The 20,068-nt window shown below is 44.3% G+C and overlaps 1 protein-coding gene and 1 long non-coding RNA gene across 4 annotated transcripts in view; one reads left to right on the forward strand and one right to left on the reverse strand.

Annotated features, from left to right (window-relative positions):
* Ttc28 (tetratricopeptide repeat domain 28) overlaps positions 1-20,068 on the forward strand; it is a 433,645-nt gene that overhangs the window by 238,566 nt on the left and 175,011 nt on the right. The gene's annotated exons all lie outside the window — the stretch shown is intronic.
* Positions 1,088-18,894, reverse strand: LOC119086570. The gene is made up of 3 exons (XR_005089877.1): positions 18,507-18,894; positions 3,511-4,724; positions 1,088-1,740 (listed from the first exon to the last, which is right to left on the reverse strand). It is a non-coding gene; the product is annotated as an uncharacterized LOC119086570 (long non-coding RNA).

Genomic DNA, 20,068 nt, shown 5'->3' on the forward strand with positions numbered 1-20,068 from the left:
CTACACTAGTGGTGATGTGAAATCCATTGAAAGGTTTGTGGTGTGTGTGCGTGTATGCATGTGTAAGAAAGAAAGAATGTAGCTAAGGTAATTATTCTGCTCCTAGTAGTACAGGGAGTAGATTAAAATGTAAAAAACATTCCATTTTAGCCAAGAACTATACCCTCTCAGGGAGTACTGAATTCATAAGGAAGGCTTGGCAACCTTCTCTCTGAGTCTCAAAGGCCTTCAAGAAATGAGCAGGACAGTTACACAGTAACCCATGTCACCCCCAGATGGCAGGACTTGCCGAGAGAGGTGATTGGACCCAGTTCTGAGGGTGAGATCTTTGCATTTTGAATCAGCTGAGTCAGGCCTTTCAGACCTGAGGCGAGTTATAAAAACTTCTTTTCAACCTGCTGATAAAATAGCGATGACCTCAAAGGAAACAGCACATCCAGCAAGTCTGCTTGAGGCTGGTATAAGACCTGCTGTGCAGCCACTCCGTTTTCCCTGCTGGGTTTTCTGAAATTCTGCTTCATTGTCATGTTGTCGCCTGTTTTCTTCTGGCCATAGTGTTCTGTCCTTTTTGTGACGAGCAGAAGAAACTAGAAAATAGGACTCAAACCCAAGATAAAAGGTGCTGCATAAGACCAGCCCCCAAGAAGTCAGGGTGATTCATTGAAAAGGGTTGTAGAACTAGTCCACCAACTGTGATGGTAGCCTGTCCTCCTAGACACTGGAGAGGTCCAGGGGCTTAAGGTCAGCCTTGAAAACATGATGGGATCTCTTTTTGTAAAGATTTTATGTGTGTTAAATATATAAAATAATATGTGCTCATAATTGATGAGAAATAGGAAATCTCAACAGCAAAATAGAAACCATAGACAAATAAAGTAGAAACATTTGGGCCGAAGAACAGAGCACCTGACAAAACTCACCCTTTGGGCTGGTTTACTAGAACATTCTAGGTGACCGTCAGAGGGGACGAAACAGAGCCAGTGCTCTGTGGGGAGGGCCGGTGCAGATTGTGTACGTGGTGAAGAAAGGACAGAAAATCAGGCAAAAGTACTATTTATAGAAATAGCAGATAACATTTTCTCCAGATTTAATTAGAAGGAAATAAATGTACAGATTCTAAAAGCTTAGGTGACCTCAAGCGAGATAAATGCAAATAAAAACCACATGCTGTAAACCAATTACAAGAGAAAATCCTGAGAGCTTCGAGGGCACAGTGACACATGACACGGAGCAGGGACAGTGCGGACCGCGTCTGACTTTTTAACAGAAGCAGTGAAGGCGGGCAAACGTTTTAAAGTCCCGAGAAAATTCTGTCAACCCAGAATTCAATAACCAAAACTAATTTTGAGTGAAAGCAAAATAAATACATCTTAAGAGAAGCGGTGACCAAGGAGGTTATCGAGAGCCCTGCCCTGTGTGAGTGCTTGGGGGAAGATTTTTCAGGGTGAAAGGAAATAACATTAAGTGGGATATTCAGGGACACAGAAGAGACCAGAGCTTGTCAGTGTGTTGCTGAAATAAAAGACTGCATGCACTTTATTTTCTCTAAAAAACATATGCTTGGAGCTGGAGAGATGGTTCCCCAGTTAAGAGCATTGGTTGCTCTTCCAGTGGACCCATGTTCTGTTCCCAGAACCCACGTGGCGCCTCACGACCACCCATAACACCAGTTCTGCAATCTGACATCCTCTTCAGAACTCCATTGGCACTGCTGTGCAGAAATACATGCAGGCAAAATACCTAAACACATAAAAAAATTTAAAAAATTAAAATCAAATGCTTACTTAAGACAAAAATTATAGCTCTGATTGTGATGTTTATAGCTAACAGGGATGAATTATATTTGTTTGTTTGTTTGTTTGAGACAGGGTCTCAGTATGTAGCTTTTGCTGTCCTGGAACTAACTATGTAGACTAGCTGTCCTCAAACTTACAGAGCTCTATCTGCCTCTGCCTCCAATGTGAGGGATTAAAGGCATGTACTCCATGCCTGGCCATCAAATATATTTTATTTTCATGTGTTGCTTTTGAGAGCTGGAAGTGGCACAACCACTTTTAAAACATGTCTGACAATTTTATTTTATCTCAACACATAGTGGGAGCAAGATAGCTCCCGGGCACCTGTCTTGTGGAACTGAGAACATATCTCTACACCATGACTGTGTGAGAATGTTCATAGCAGTTTTACTCATAACAGCAAAATCTGGAAATAGCCAAGGGTTTCTCAGTAGCAGGATAGACACATTAGCTGTTGTGTGCCGATATAATAAATGCAGTAGAAATAAATCTCAAAACCGTTAGACTGTGGGGGAAAGTTCAGGCGCAAAAGCAAACATGGTTTATGCACTCAGCAGCAGAAGTCTAGAGAGAGCAACACTGGTCTGTGGTGAGAACTGTCACAGGGGACAGGAACTGATTTGGGAGCTACCTAGGCACACAGGTCTGTCAGCTCACTGATGGTGTAATTAAAATGTGTGTATCACATCACATGTGCAAAACACAGTAGACTCCTGGAATATTTAGGAATAGTGTACACTTTAAACTGTATGGAAGGTAGGTGGACTAATGAAAAGTGATCCGATAAAGCATGTTTAGAAGACACAGAAAAACATTATGGATCCAGACTCTTAATAGAACATGTAGGTAGGTATTCAGCATTCTGCTCTCTTGACTTTTATGTTCATAATTTTTTTTGTACCATAGAAAAAAAAGGATGGAGAACTTGGTGGTGGAAGAGTGATGAGCAGTCCTGATGATTAGATCTGTTGTGGAGCTTGATCCCCAAGGTGTAGTTTCACAGGGTACCCCAATCCCTACACTCCACAGCTCCGCCTCTGTCCTGGATATACACACAGCACACCTTAGGACAATCCAGAAAATGTTCATAGATGACTGATGGTCAACTAAATGCCCCAAACACTGAGGTGCACAATAGCCATGAACACAGGTTGTGTGTGTGTGTGTGTGTGTGTGTGTGTGTGTGTGTGTGTGTGTGTGTGATGGAGAGTGTGAAACACCCACTTTGCATGTTTTAGTTGATGGAGTGCTCACTCGTTCAGCCAGTGGTCTTTACCTATGGATGGCTTCCCACAGTAGAGCCTATAGAAAAGCTGTTGGCTGAGCAGAGTGGACACTATGAGTTCAAGGCTATCCTCAGCTACCTAGAAAGTTCAAGACTATCCTGGGCTATGTGAGTCTTGGCTTCAAAAGAAAATGTGGTATTTCTAAAGATCCTAAAAGTTCCGTATGTATTAATTGAGACATGGTCTTACTATGTAGCTCTGGCTGTTCTGTAACTTGCTATGTAGCTCAAGCTGGCCTCAAACTCAGAGATGCACCTGCCTCTATCTCCCAAGTGCTGGGATTAAAGAAGTGCACCATCACACCCAGCATTAGTCACACTTTTTAATCTATTATGATATAATCTATTTACTATTAACTAGATACCAGTTATTTAAAATGACTGTTATTGATAATGAATTAGTATTTGTGTGTGGAGATTGGTATTTACCATTATAAATAGTAATTCTGGCTGTGCCCAGCTGTATGTGTTTCCAATTCTTAAGTTTATTCAGAACAAAACAGTCCCCTCCACTTCACTGAGGAGGCTGACCACATCTAGACCAAAGCTGTCTGTGAAGTCAGATTTGGTTATTGCACCCCCAGTCAGCAACTGCGGTGTTCCTCTGTAAGTGTCTGTCTCTGTTCGCCTCCTCACTTGTGAATCTTTCAGTTCACTCACTCCCTGGCTGCATGCAAGGGGCAGACCCAATCTCTGGAGGCAGGTGGAGGTCATCATGGAGATACTGGATGCCTTCCTTGGTAAGGTACCAGTAGAAATGTTTCCAGGCAAACTGCTCCTTCATGTGGCTTTGAGACTGGAGAGACTGCATGGCCTTCATGGCGTGAAGGTTAGGTGCGTTTTTGTCTGCTGGTTCCAGGTGTTTGAGCAAGTGGATGTCCTTCTTGGACACCATCACCCCCTCTTTAAAAAGGAGTTCATGATGCAATCCTGTTCCTGAGCATCAACATCAAGGTGGCCACAGGCCTGGGGCAGAGGCTGGAAAGGACAAAACAAAAGTAACAACAGACAATTCCTGAAGTTCATTTAATTTTGTAGGGACATCACTAAAATTGTTCAATTTCCTGTTGTTGTGGATTAGAACAATTAAAATCTGATTAGAATAGTTGATAAGACTGTCTTGCCACTCATGAGCTGGCTCAGAATCCTTTCTTAATTTCAGTTTTATTTCTCTAAAACAGTCTGTTTTGAAGCAATCATCAAGAATCTTCTATTTTTCCAAAATAAAGCACCCCTGTTTAATTTCCATTAAACAGATAGGGACCCCAAAGTTCTGCTTTCCTTAGAGAATACCCTAAAACTGCCCCGCTGAACTGCTTTTAATTTTAATTCTTCTTCAAGGTTCTGCAGGTCCACTGTCCAGGTGCTCACTGATAAGATGCCCACTCTCCAGGTTCCCACTGTTCAAGTGTCCACTGATCAGTCCAGGTGTCCACTGGTCTCTGGAGGATGGAGCATGTCTTTCTGCCTTTGCCGAAAGGTGGAAATGGAGCTTGCCCAGTCTTATAAGTCGTTTACCAGTTCAGTAGCTGATAACACCACACTAATTATTTGGCTCATTCATTATATTGATTTTATTCAGACTTTGTGATGATTGCAGAACATTGCCTTATCCTTGCATGGCTCCGGGGACATGGACCTGCCTGGGGTGGTAAAGGAATAAAGAAAAGACACATGAGCACACAGAAAAGCTGGGATGGGTGTGTGGACTGGGCTCTCTGATAGAGAAACCACAGCACTCTAGAAACTCAGCATGTTTATTATGTAGAGTTGAACAGGGAGGCAGGACTATTGCATTCAGACGAATAAGGAGGGGGTTTATGACATATAGCTGAACAAGGAGCAGTCTTCAGGCCGAAAATATCCAGGGAGAAAGCTACAATGGATATTTCTGCACACACTGTCAACATCTGCATATGGACCAGAGGGAAGGCTTGGTCATTTGCTTCTGGGTCTGAGGCTCGGGCGTCCTTGACTTGGCTGTGCCCATGTCAACAGTACACATTCACTCAGGACTTCACTCACTCAGGGCCTCCACTCCTGGAGAGCATATGTTTTACTCTGTAACTACCTTTTGGGAAGATTTACCAGTCAAACCAAGAGATTAAGCATGATTAAAATATATGTGAATATTTCTCAGACTCTCTGGAAATGCTAGGAGGAATCACCATGTCTTCTTCCCAACTTACAAGCAGAGAGTACTTTAGTTATCACTCACACTGAGCTCATTAGGACACAGCTCTCTAAGCTTCAGTTTCCTGATTGATTAAGAAGATAGGGTGGCCTGGCAGGGGTGGCACATGCTTTTGATCCCTGCACCGAAGATTGTTAGAATTCCATCTACTAGTATGCTGGGCAGTGGCATAACTCCGCCTTCTTGTCTAGGCAGATCTCATTTCAAATTCAGGGCCGTCTTTGTCCTGCAGGCAAAGCAGTTGAAGGACTTATTTTCCTTTTGTGTTCGGTGTTATTCTCTTACCATCCCAGTTGCCTAGACTAGCCAAGAGTTGACTGTTGGTGTAAGGAAGTGAATCCCCTGGACCACAGAGCTGAGGGTGCCTATTGTGTTGTTTTCTTGAGTGTTTATGAAAATCATCTTCTAAAGTGTAGAGCTTGCTGTAGGTCAGTTACTTTGCTTGCTCTAATCCTTGGCTAGGAGAAGGTCAGTTGGGGAGGGCTGTCCAATTTACAAGTCAGAGTCACTTACCCTTTCTAAGCCATACCTCCCAACTCTGGCCCCACACCCTGCCCACTGATCCCATCTCTGCCTTGCACAGTCGGTGGGCGGAAGGGCTGGCAACGTGGTTTGTGACCTTTCTCCCCTTTCCTCCTCTCTCTATGGGTTTATAAACAACCCTCCCCTCACCACAGAATACTTTTACTCCCTCTAGCAAAACTGCTCAAGTGTCTTGCCTCACATGAGAGGAAAGTGCATTTCTTATAAGAGGAGCAATGAGTGTAAGTGTGCATGTTTGTCAGGATCTGTTGAAGCTCAGTGGAGTAGGCCACATGGCCACATTGCTGGAGTGAAAAATATTCCACACTGGTAAGCCTGGCCAAGGTTTCTGGTTCCTTCTCTACCTGTGAGAGATCCTGTAAGAAAATGGTGAGGAAGAACAAAGCAGTAAGATTGCTTTAGCACTCTGTACCACAAACTGTCTACCAGTTTTATTGTTTGAAGCAAATCAGGACTTCAGGACACTTTCTCCTTGTTGGAAGTGAAATACTTGAGCAGTTGGAAAGGTCTTCAAAGCTCTTAGACAAGACCGAGAGTTGTCCTGAAGGCTGCTTTAGGAAAGGTGTTTGCAGAGCTGAGCGTGAAGCCCCCTGTGGAGTCCATACACTTTCAAGTCCTGTGATGATTAAATGTTTACTTTGCCTCAGTGGACTTGAAGAATCCTGTAAATAGAATTCATGATTCTCTCTCCTCTTTAATAAAAAAGTTTAATTATGGCTGGGAGTATAGCTCAGTTTGCAGAGTGCTTTTCTGGCACATATAGTCCTGGGTCTGATCTCTGGTGTTGTATAAAACTAGGCCTGGTGGTGCACTCTGGTGGTCCCAGCACTTGAGAGGCAGGCACTGGAAGATCAGGTGTTCAGTTCTCCTTGACTGTGTGATGAGTTTGAGGCCTCCCGGTTTCAAATATCAAACATACATTTTAATTGGGATAATAATCATACACATTTATAGGGTATGGTGTGTATTTGATCAGATTAGATATCAGTGTGTTCATCTTTTCTGACGTTTCTCACCCTTCTCTTTTCATGGTGCTAGTCAAATGCTTTGCTGTCATTTCCTGGTATCACTCAAAATGCTCTCTGGCAGGTCTTCTGAGACACACTATTAACTGTTACAAGCCCTAGCTACCCTGCTGTGCTCTAAGCATTAGAAGTCAATCCTCTGTAAAAGCAGCCTGAGCCCTTCACCACTGCATGCCCATCCCCCGCACACTCACTGCTCTGTGTGTCAGGTGACTGGTGTTTTCCATGCACTGCTACCACCCAGGCTTCATTCTGTCTTATTCTTGTGGGTACTCTTAAGTAAAAACTCCTTCAGAGATCCTTTTGTTTTATATTTGCTTATCTTTAAAATATAGAAATATCTTAAATTAGGTCTGGATAATATTCTATAGATGAACTAGGAATGTAAACTACTATCTCTAAGGCTATCTCATTCCTTAATGTCTTTCAAATACAAAAAGGGAGTCATGGTGGACCTATAACTAGTAAGCAGGAGGAGGAAGAACTATGTGTAGATCACCATGAATGTAGATCACATTTGTACTTTAACACTCAGGCTTATTAGTACACGTGTGTTTTAAATGAACTTTTATTGACATGTACTACACATAAGGAGAGTGCAGAAATAATTTTTAAAATGGATTTTCTGTGAATTTTGCAAGGTAAACACACCTTTCTAAGCTCCTCCCAATCCACTGTTTCTGCCACTCAGGAGTCTGGTATCCTCCAGTGTCAGCCACACCCAGAATAACCACTATTCCAATGAACTGTGACTGGGCTAATTTTTATTGATTTTACGTTCCTCTTATTCCTGGCTTTATTCTCAACATCATCTCTGTTAGATTCCTTTTGATTTCTGTGGTTTAGCTTTTCTGTTGCATCAACATCTCCAATATTTGTGGATTCTTTTAGGTTGTTTCCGTTTTTTGTTTTTTTATTATATACTGAAAATTCTGTCTCTGTGTCATTGTTCTTGGAGAGAGTTCTTTTTCCTTCTTTCTGCTGTTTCTTTTGCCTTATAAGCACTTCTCACACACTCACCTGGGAGTGGTTTGCTTTGTGATTGCTGCTGTGAGATCCATTGAGGCTCCTGAATTTGTGGTTTCATGTGTTTACCCTACTGCAGCTTGCTCAAACATCATTTCTTAAGTCCTTTTCCACCCATGGTTTTTGTCCTCTCAGTCTGCGGTTCGACCGACCATCCCACATCTCTAGAATTCAGACTGTGTCCTTGTTATTTCTGTGTCTTCCTCCACCCCCCAGATCACACACTTTCTCTCTTTTGTTATGTCTGGCTTTTGTACGAGTGTTTTACCTGCGTGCATGTATGTATGTGTGTGTGTGTGTGTGTGTGTGTGTGTGTACCACCACTAGGCATCAAATCAGAGTCTTCATGAACAGCAGACAGTGCTCTTAAACACTTAGCCATTTCTCTAGCACCTATTTATTTTACTTTTACTTATGTGTAAACATGTGTGCATATGTATGTCTGTGGATATATGCACATGGATACAGGTGACTTGGAGCCCAGAGGTGATATGATCTCTGTAGCTGAAGTCACAAGCATTTGTGAAATTCTTGATGTGGGTGCTTGAAACCAAACTCAAGTCCTCTGCAAGAACAGTTACACATTCTTAGTTGATAAGCTGTCTCTCCAGCCCTGAAATTGATTATTTTTAAGTACATCTTAGTTCTCAGAGGAAATTTGTCTTGTTTTATTTAGTGTTTATTTTATATGTATGAGTGTTTACCTTCATGCCTGTCTCTGCACCATGTGCATGCCTGGTCCCTTCAGAGGACAGAAGAGGGCACCAGATCTCCTGGAACTGGAGCCCCATGTGGCTATTATCTACCAGTGGGTGCTGGGAATCAAACCAAGTCCTCTTGAAGAGCAACCAATGCTCTTGGCCACTAAGTCTTCTCTGTAGCCTTGTCTTATGAGTTTTTAGTTGACTATTTTAATATCAATTATTTTACATTCTATCTCCAATGATCCATGGGTTTGTCTCTGTTTTCTTCTTGTTTCTCTTGGTTCTGTTGTGCCTGGTTCCTCTCATACTAACTATTGACTATTGTATCTCAAATATTCGGCACACCTCAGTGGAATGGTCATTCTCTGGGAGCATCTTTGATATCCACAGGCACTTAGAGTATGGTCATCTTATCCTAGAAAAATAGAACCTGCGGTAATCCTAACACCTGTTGGCCAGACCTGTCTCTGAGGTTAGTCCTAAGCCTGCGGTGGTGCTGTTTGGAGCTTGAGACTTTTTCTGTGTTGTCAGAAAAACGCCAGAGCACGATTTGTTACGTTGTGTAGTTGTCATCTAGGTGGGTACTGCCTATGACGTCACACAGTGTGGGGAAGTACGTCATCAGGAAAGGTGTGTCGCGCAGTGAAGGTGGCTCAACATGGGTGCTGCCCCCCAATCACGGCTCCTTAGTGACTCTGAGCTGCCTTATCTGCCAGGCATGCGGGTGCTGAGCACTCTGGTAAGTGTCTCTCCTTTGTGGCAGCCACTTCATGCTCATTCTTGTTACCCTTTTTAACTGGATAACCAAACACCTGGGTGTTTCCTTCTGTCCAGGATCTCTGCCCACCCGGTCCAAATTCCCACAGAGCATGCTGGTATTTAGGTGGCTGTTTAATTATTCAGTTCTGTTCTATTTGTTCCTGGAAAATGGTTTCCCCTGCCTAGCCAGAAGTAGTTTATTGTGTGTGTTTTTATTAATGTTTTGATTCCTGATGCTATTTATTTAGAATCACATCCTTTGGACCAGATGAAGATCTTAGAGAATACTCAGCCCTTTTTTTAATGCAGAAACAGCCAAGGCTGAGAGACCCACTGGAGGATACACAGACAGCCAGTGGCTGTTGAGTTAGAGGTTCCGATTTCTAGTCCATAGCCTTAACATCGCTTCACTGATAATGTAGTATATTTGGCTTTTCCTTGTTTCCCGAGGTTATAAACCTTACCAAACTAGTATCTTCTAAAACCTCAGCCTTGCCTTGATTTCATTTGAGTGGCTCTGGTGGATTTCATCCTAGGAAGTCTCAGCAGAGCTGGAAACCCTATTCCTGCTGAGCACTGTGTGTGCATGAGAAACTCTGAAGTCATCTTTAGCCCATTGTGAGCAAGGATTGTCAGTCTGGAGATGGTGACCCATAGCATACTACACCTCACCTGCCTGTGAGGCTGTGGTTCATAACCACACTACATCTCACCTGCCTGTGAGGCTGTGGTTCATAACCACACTACACCTCACCTGCCTGTGAGGCTGTGGTTCATAACCACACTACACCTCACCTGTCTGTGAGGCTGTGGTTCATAACCACACTACACCTCACCTGCCTGTGAGACTGTGGTTCATAACCACACTACATCTCACCTGTCTGTGAGGCTGTGGTTCATAACCACACTACATCTCACCTGCCTATGAGGCTGTGGTTCATAACCACACTACATCTCACCTGCCTGTGAGGCTGTGGTTCATAACCACACTACACCTCGCTCCTGTATATCAGGCTGTAGGATGCTTGCTCATCATCTGCATCTCTACCCACTGACAGTAAGTCAGCTCACCACTGTGACAGCCATGACAGTGAAGATGGCCTTGCACTTCTCTTGCAGTTTTCTTTGAGAGTATTTAACTCTATTTCCTGTCAGTAAATCAGCAGCTTTAAATCTGCTTTTAAATGATGTTTAGAAAGTAGACCTGACTCTGGTTCACAGCTCCTTAAAGGAGATGTTGGCTGTGGCTTTGCTGGAATGTCTTTGACTGAGAGTGTCTCCTGTGGCACAGGTGTGTGTGCAGCTGCACCTGAGTAGTATATCTATTTGCCCTTTAAAACAGGTGATGGAAACAGATGAATAGACAATGACATTAATGGAGAATTATGTTACTTAATGCTTGACCTCTGTACTCCAAAATCTACTTTAAAATTTATGGGTGAATTTTTTTTAATAGTGAGTGTAACCTGCACTTAGCAACAATCGACAGAAGCCGCCATGTTCCTCTGGTTTCCCAGCCTCTCCAGACACAGCACAGGTGTCAGGCGATGTCTCGTCCTGAGGCTGCTGTGTAACCACATTTCCAGAGCTGTAATTTCCTGTGCTATGACTTTTCAGAAAGTAACCCTCAAGGGTCACATTCGAAGTGCTTGCTCAGTTTTTAAAATGCAGTTTTAGAACTCAAATGTTTCTCAGTGTGTGTCTTTTTCAGTTTATTGCCTAACCCCCAAGAATTAAAGGGATATCAGGTGAAGAAACTTAGTAAACAAGAAATAATTCAATAGTTCTTAGGTATTTAGTCTAGACTGTCTCAGCTGTAATAAAGTAGTGAGAGCCCTGATCCCACATTTCAGATGCAGGAGGGACTTGGGAATACCCAGAGTTCCTCACCTTGCAGGACATCAGGGTGATTGGTTAGAGCTGGATTTAAGCCAGCCTGCCGACTTCCCTCCATCCCCCAGACAGGCTTTCCACCCAAGCCCAGGCCTGTGCTCCTCAGTGCTGGGCCCCTGTGCTGAGCCCAGGCTGCAGTCTGTCTGCTCAGGGCCCACGGGATGGCTTGTCACTTTCTCGTGTACTAGCCCTGCTCCTCCCGGCTGTTAGAAGTGAGCCTTGTTTGAGAAGAAGGCCGGCTTCCTAGGACGCTCTCATACAGGCCTTTCTTCATCCCAATAAGCCATCTCTGCATCACTCTGCTTTCCCAAACCCTGATTAGCGAGTGCTTCGAAAAACCCACATCCCAGAATTCTATGTGAAAGAACTTCAAGTAAACTTGGCATTTTAAAATGCAAGTCCTGCTAAGCTGTTGTATTGTGTTATAGAAGTCAGTATTGGGACACTATGCTAAAAGTCAAAGCTCATCCCCAGACACTGTTATTAAATGTAGTTAAATAGGTCTGGTGAGGATAGCTAGTGTACAAAAATAACTTCAATGAACAAGGCTGGGGAGAGTGCTGAGAGACCAAAGAACACTTGAAAGGAGAAATTAAAAGTAGAATAAAGAATAAAGACAGCGAGGCAACTTGTTTCTGGTTGGGCTGGGTTCCCTGAGGGACCTTAAATTCAAAGTCTCTTTAACATGCATTTGAATCTCAGCCTCCAAAGGCCACTGATGCCACTGAGATCCCACAGCCTGCAATGGCTCCTTCATCTCTTGGCCCTCCGGAAGCCTCGGGTTACAGCCTTGAATTTAAAAATAGCAAGGAAATAAGGGAAAATCATAAACTGGCTATAATAAAATTAGTGCTTGCGTGAAAGGCTATTGCCAGAGAACAGCTTTTAGAAGGCCAGGTGCTGCCAGAAGGCCGCTGGGTGTTGGCAGTCACCAAAACTTTACTGGCCAGCATGCCAAGACCTGAATGAGGCATTTTATTAAAGGTGTAGCAGCTTTTCGTCATGCTCATGAGTGCAGTGTTGTTTTTTAGTAATAAGAAGTAGGTCAGAGAAAAGATTGCCACAAGTAAACATGTGACTTTCCCCACCTAAGTAAAAGTTAGAATTGTGTAACTGCGCCTGAGAAGAAATAGTGCACATCTCAGACAGACCATGATAAACTAGGGCCTAAGGAATAGCGGAACTCAAGTCTAAATGAGCAACAGCAGCATAACACCCACTCCCTGTTAATCTGTAAAGGGGAAGGGCAGGAATTAGATGTGAGGTCTGGCAAGGATCCTTTTACTTCCAATTAAATGTGCTGGTGGAGGATCTGGAATTCTCATTACTACTTGAAAGGAAAGCTGATTCTCTTTCAGAATCAAATATTTTCAAACTAGTGTGTCACAGAGCCTGCTGTGGTTCAGTGGTCTCACTGTGAAGTATGCATCGCCATGGCAATTGGCTCTCCTCCCCACATACATCATTAACACAGATGAGCTTCACAGTCAGTCTGTCTTCTCAGTGACCTGGCTGAAAAACATTCTACATAACCTCATGAATCAGTCCTGAAAACGATGCATGGTGGCGGATCCATGTATCTCTGCAGCTGCGTTTGTGGGGTCTTCTCGTGTGCCACCACAGGTAGCAGTTTGTATTGTATTTCTCTACAGTGTTCTTGTTTCTACAAATGTTGGAAAAGTATGAGCTAGATGATGTCAGTCCTTCTGTTCTTGTGAAAACCTCACAAGTGAGAACATTGGTTAAATCTAAAGCTTTCATTTCTGTGAGCTCCACCCCCTGCCCCAAAGGCTGGGGCCAGGCCTCAATACACTGGTGCCCTTTCTGACCTCTGCACACCTGTGCACTCACTCCTTGACCTCTGCACACCTGTGCACTCACTCCTGGACCTCTGCACACCTGTGCACTCACTCCTAGACCTCTGCACACCTGTGCACTCACTCCTGGACCTCTGCACACCTGTGCACTCACTCCCTGACCTCAGCACACCTGTGCACTCACTCCCGGACCTCTGCACACCTGTGCACTCACTCCCTGACCTCTGCACACCTGTGCACTCACTCCCTGACCTCAGCACACCTGTGCACTCACTCCCTGACCTCAGCACACCTGTACACTCACTCCTTGACCTCAGCACACCTGTGCACTCACTCCCGGACCTCTGCACACCTGTGCACTCACTCCTTGACCTCTGCACACCTGTGCACTCACTCCCTGACCTCAGCACACCTGTGCACTCACTCCCGGACCTCTGCACACCTGTGCACTCACTCCCGGACCTCTGCACACCTGTGCACTCACTCCCTGACCTCAGCACACCTGTGCACTCACTCCCTGACCTCAGCACACCTGTGCACTCACTCCTTGACCTCAGCACACCTGTGCACTCACTCCCGGACCTCTGCACACCTGTGCACTCACTCCTTGACCTCTGCACACCTGTGCACTCACTCCCTGACCTCAGCACACCTGTGCACTCACTCCTTGACCTCAGCACACCTGTGCACTCACTCCCTGACCTCAGCACACCTGTACACTCACTCCTTGACCTCTGCACACCTGTGCACTCACTCCCTGACCTCAGCACACCTGTGCACTCACTCCCTGACCTCAGCACACCTGTACACTCACTCCTTGACCTCAGCACACCTGTGCACTCACTCCCTGACCTCTGCACACCTGTGCACTCACTCCCTGACCTCTGCACACCTGTGCACTCACTCCCTGACCTCTGCACACCTGTGCACTCACTCCCTGACCTCTGCACACCTGTGCACTCACTCCTGGACCTTGGTGCCTGTGCTCTTCCTTGCTTTCCCTTTGCAGTATGCTGAGTGGGCATCTCTGATGCCAGTGGAAAGAAAGAGCACTTCTTGATGGCATGCCAGACTTCAGCATGCCCATTGAATAAGATAAAATACTTGATATTAAACTGTGAAAATGTCAGTGGAAGGATTTCAGTGCAGCTGACCAGGACAGGCCTCTGAGGACGTGGTCTCTGTTTGTTATCATTACCATGGAATGTGGGAGCTAAGTCGTTTCAGAGACATTACAAAAGCAGTGACTGAAACCTTGAGCAAAGATGCTTGAGTTCAGAAGTACTCTAACTGATGTTGTTGGCACTAGTATGCTCAGGAATGCCCACTTCTGTGGAGGTACCTCAGGTTTAGTTTCTGCACTGTGACTGAATGATAGGGCTTAGTCCAGGTTTCATGTATGCTAGGTCCTCTGAAGAACTAAGCCTAGGTTATTAACCTGAATATTCAGCCTATCAGACATCCAGAAGTTGTGCTTACCCTTTCTTCAGTTTTATTTTATTCACAAAAAGGAATTAGACACTGGTATGGGTCATAATAAGGTAATGACTTAGGTCCTCCTTTCAGATTTCACAGTGTGGTTTACATTGGCAACTCCCTGCCTTAGTGCCCTGGGTGATTGTTTATTAAATGGAATGGATTTCCGCAGTTGATTGTGTGTCTTCTCCATTGACATGTCAAGGTTGCTAACATGCCAAGGCTATTGATATGCCTGCTGGAGAAGCCTTGCAGGAAATAGGAGTACAGTTGAACTGCTTTTTCTTCTTGCTGGAAACCTATGCTTCTGTCTAGTTAGGTAGCTAGAGACAACAGAAATTAGAATTAGGAAGCCTGTTGTAGGTCATGTGATTCAGTATTTCGCATATTTCCTGCCAGTCCCCACATGCACCAAGCTAAATGCTACAGTTTTCTCAGATATGTGTCATCCTCAAAATCTGATGTCCTGGATGCCTTCTAATTTTGAGTTTAAACAGAGTGCCATAGGAGAGGTCCTGTATTTGGTCAGCTTTGTACCTGCAGAATGGTGGCTTCCCAAACCTTCATGCACACAAATTTGTATCTTGGAGCTGCTGTCATGGGGCCATTCCTGCAGTACCTGGCCTTTCGTGGGGCTAGTGAGCAAACACTTTTCCAATGCTTAATAGTCATGTGCATCTGTTTTCCGTTGCCATGGCAACTATAAAACCTCATTTGCCTGAAACAGCACACATCCATTTAACAGCTTTGATGCATGCTGGGCTCAGTGCATTTATTAAGTAACTGTAGCCAGCTGCCATCAGTGCATCGGCAGCTAGAGGCTTCCCTGATCTTGCCTAGCCTCCCTATTAAGGCTTCCCCTGGGACACCCATGCCCATGAGGCCTGTCCAGCAGCATGTCTCCCTGGGCATGCTCTTTTGAGCAAGGCAGAAGAACAAGTACTTACTAACTCTGCTCCCTTTCCACTGAGTAACATTTTGTTTCTCTAAGAAATGGATTTGATCAAGCCCAGCATTGTCACCACGTTCCCAGTGGGAGGAAGGAAGACTGTCATTGCCACCCGACTCCAGAGTGTGGTGGCTTCATCATCTGATAAGTGGGTGTGATGGAAAATGATGCACCCAGGTGGCAGACACTTTCATTGTGCTGTTCTCAGTCTGATTCCCTTTGAGAAAGTAGCCAAGGGAGAGCAAGTGGTGACTGGAATTGCTATTCCTGAGTCATTTAGGCTTCCATAACTCTGGGTGCTATTAAAGGAATGTTGCTAAGGATATTTTCTGTTCCAGGTTCTCCATGGTTTCGTGGTCACCACAGTTTTTCTGGGTGTGTCTCATTCACTATGGGTAACTTTGGCTTTTGGTTTAACATTACTCTTTCTAATATTTGTCTTGTCACAATAATTTTAAGTGTATGCATAAGCCAGTCACCCACAGCCTGGCTATGATGGGACTTTTGAGTAGTAGCTGCTGGTTATTTGGCAGATCTGAAGTAATAATGAAAGGCCTATTCACAAAGCTCCTCTCTGTGCCTTGGGCACATGGCCCTATCTCCTCTGATGCCTGAGTTATCACAGAAAGTGGTGACACCACCTCGGCCTTGTGGACCTGGGGCATGAGGTGCCTCTTAGAAGACACATTTCATCAGGCATCCTCTCATTTCTCTCCCAACAAAGAATGATTGAAGGGACTACATCATAAGCAGTGATGATGAAAAACCCAGCAGTCCTTCACCTCGACAGCAGGTCACAGGCTACGGCACGAATGGCCTGTAAGACAGCGCCGAAATCAGCATGGAGCAGTGCATGAGTCTTACAGTTCGATTAACTGCATATGTCGCAAATTCTCATAGTAACAGTTCACAAAACCCCTCAACAAAACAATGAGCACATGGTGCACTCATGTCTTAGTCACTTTGTTCTTCTTGGCTCTCTAGAGATATCTGCCGTGGACTCTATTAGAAATATTTATGTATTCATATAATAGTTATTCTCTAGGAGCTCATTGATAAATATATGTTATTGCTTTGAAGCAAACATCTTTTTTTAAAAAAATCTTTTATTTTTTTTAATTTTATGTGCATTGGTGTTGGGTCCCCTGGAACTGGAGTCACAGACTGCTGTGAGCCGCCATGTGGGAGCTGGGAGTTGAACTCAGGACCTTTGGAAGAGCAGTTAGTGCTCTTAACCACTGAGCCATCTCTCCAGCCCCTGAAGCAAACATCTTATAGGTAAAATGTTCAATGGAATGTTCAATGCTGTTACCCATGCAGAAAGTGAGGAATCAGATACAGGTCACTTTGGATTTAGCTCTTGAATTTTAAGCCACATTTCAGACTTTTTTTGCATATGACTTAATGTATGTAATGGGTACCTTCAGTTCAGGAAGTCTGAATCTCAGGTTTTCATCTCTGTTCCTTGTCAACTGGTGTGAAGCTTCTCCATTCTCCACAGTAATGCCATGAAAGATCTGTTTGAGCTCTGTCTCTTTCACACACAAACACATGTATTTACATGTCATCATGTATGAAATATCTGTCTATCAGTCAGTCTATCTGTCTGTCTGTCTACCTATCTCTTTTAAATACTATTCTTTTTCCTTCCCAGAAGTTGTGTGGTCATCCTCCTCCTCATCTCCTGAACACTAAACCAGCAGTTCTCAACCTGTGGGTCATGACCCCTTGGGAGTGTTGAACAACCCTCCCACAGGGTCACACACTAGACATTCTGCACGTCAGATTTTGACATGATGATTCATAACAGTAGCAAAATTACAGTGTGAACTAGCAACAAAAATAATTGTATGGCTGGGGGTCACGACCACATGAGGAGCTGTGTAGAAGGGGTTGCAGCCTTAGGAAGGTTGAGAACCACTGCACTAGCCGTTCCCAGTGAGGCCTGTGTTATTTCCCAAGCATGAGAAGAGACAATGTCTACGCTGGTTTTTCTCCGTCTTCGCTCTATTCTATCCCTCAGACCTGAGAGCAGAATTTCAACTGAACATTTCGGTATGGTGGCTCTTGTATCAGATCCTCTGGTGACTCACTGAAGCCCACAGCTCAGTCTGAGCTCATTAACCACAGCCCTCCCTGACCTGTACTGGATTATCTTTCCACTATCCTTGCAACAAGGTTTGTGGATCCGGCCCTGTACCATACACAGTCTCCTCTTTCTTTTGTCTTGAGGTCAAGATTAGGTAAAGCCCCATCTACACAGACAGACAGACAGGCGCGCGCGCGCGTGCACGCGCGCACACACGCGCGCACACACACACACACACACACACACACACACACACACACACGGCATGGCATGCTCTCTTGGCAGACAGATCTGTCAGTATTACCTGATTGATAACACAAAGCACTCTTTCGTTGCATATTTACGTAGGAGTTGACACAGGAATCTAGATACTAGTATAGATAAAGGAAAGTCAGACCCTGTCTGTGTGTTGAACTTATCTTAGCTCAAATTTGAATTTTTGTTATTAAAGGAAAAAGTAGCATACATCATGTTCAAGGCTTGCTGACTTTTGTCCCCTGACAGCAGATCTTTTCTGGGCCTATGGTATATAATATGCGCATCACAGTAGAATGGTTTTGTTGTTTAAAAAAAAAAGTTGAGTTAGCTGTTTAGCTCTCTAGATTTTTGTTAAGTGGGAATAAAAACCAAAATGTATTTCAAAGAACTATTAGATGTCACAGGTACCTTCAGTTCAACACTTGACCATGGTGCACAACACATAGTGAAGCTTTGATGGGTGTTTTGGCAGATATCAGCATCTTGGTTAGAGATCTTTTGATGCCTGAAACTGACTCTTTATCTTACTCAGTCAGCACACACCATAAACTTGACCATGAAAGTTTATCTCAGGCTTTTGTTTTTTTCCCTTTCAGGGCTGGTCCTTTCCTTCTCATGCACACCAGGTAATGCCCATCCCGTCCCTCTCCAGCCCACTGACAACTCGGAGGAAACTGTTTCCTTACCCTTACCTTCTCACTCATGATCCACGCCGACGTTTCCACTCTTGCACTGGACTCTGTAACGTGGTTTCCACTCTACAACTGTGCGGTTCTAAGTCATTCTCCTGTAGGGGAACCTTGGTTGCCTGCTGCCGCTTGGGATTTGTGGGCAGACACATCTGGCATCATCCATCTGTTACGCAACAGAGAGGTGACTGTTCCTTCATGGGCTCTCAGCAGATAATAGTCATCCCTGGATCTGTCCTGGAAGTCCCCTCATCAGCACCTGCTGTAGTTTATATGTGCTTTTGAACTTGAGGGAGGAAGTCTCATGCTTGATTGTGTCAGGGATCAAGCTGTTGAGGTATTATGGACACAGAGAGCTTATTTGAGATACTTTGGTGTGAATAACAGGAAATCAAGGAACAAGTTGTGTCATGAATGAATATGTTGCTTTGAAAGCTGTAACTTTAATTTTGCCTTCTTAACATGCAGAAAACTATCTAGTTTACTATCCCAGAACTGTCATTTGCATAGTCTAATTTGCAAACTCAGCGGAAATAAGCATTTGTGTCAGGTACAAATGGTGTAGCTGTTGACGCTGTGGGCTTCTCAGTGGAGTATTGACCCTGGTTTTGACCTGCCTAGTAGCACAGCAGTTGTCTGGACATTAGCCCAGACCTTGTTTCCAAATCTTCCTGGTCTCCTTATCCTTGTTACTGCTTTAGAGAGAGTGGGGTGAGGATGGCAGTGTGTGTGTGTGTGTGTGTGTGTGTGTGTGTGTGTGTGTGTGTGTGTGTATGGGGGCAATCTAAAGCTTTAAGTTATTCCATCTGCTTTTCACAACGTCTATGTTTACCCTGTATCCTGGCAGTTCAGATGGGAGTCACTTATCAAAATGTTTCTTTAAAAAAACATTTTTTTATTATTGTATGCATACATATGTGGGTGTGCATGTGTGTATGTGCGTATATATTTGTATATGTGCATGTGTGTGCATATCTATGTATTTGTACATGTGTATATGTGTGTATGTCCGTACATGTATGCATGTATATATGTGTGTGTGTGTGTGTTTGTGTGTGCATGGATGTGGGTGTGAGCCTAGAAAAGGCTTTGGATCACTGGAGCTGAAGGTGGTTGTGAGCTATCCAAAGTAGATGCTAGGAGCCAAATCCAGGTCCTCTCCAAGAGCAGCAGGAACTTTTAACCACCATGCCATCCCTCCAGCTCCCTGTCAGATGTTCCTGAAATGAAATCTTTAAGCATTTGTTTGCAAAGGACCTTAAGGATCAGTTGATCCAGGGTCTCCTGGCCTGGGTTCTGTGAGCTGTTAGAACGCATTCCAATGATGGAAAGTTTCTATCAATTCCTCTCTCTTCTCTCCATTCTCCTTTCCTTCCCTCCTCTTGTGTGGGGTGTTCGTTAGGTAGGGATGCAACCCAGGTCCTGGCCCTTCATGATGAGAGGATTCTGTGGGCCTAGTGCATGTGCCATATCCAAGGTTCAATACTCAGCTTACTAGGCTTCTTTCCATAGGTGTTCTTGGAGTGTTAAGTGAATTAAGGCACTTTATTGATCATAAAGGGAGA

Source organism: Peromyscus leucopus, chromosome 23, assembly GCF_004664715.2.
Source record: "Peromyscus leucopus breed LL Stock chromosome 23, UCI_PerLeu_2.1, whole genome shotgun sequence".
Lineage (NCBI taxonomy): Eukaryota > Metazoa > Chordata > Mammalia > Rodentia > Cricetidae > Peromyscus > Peromyscus leucopus.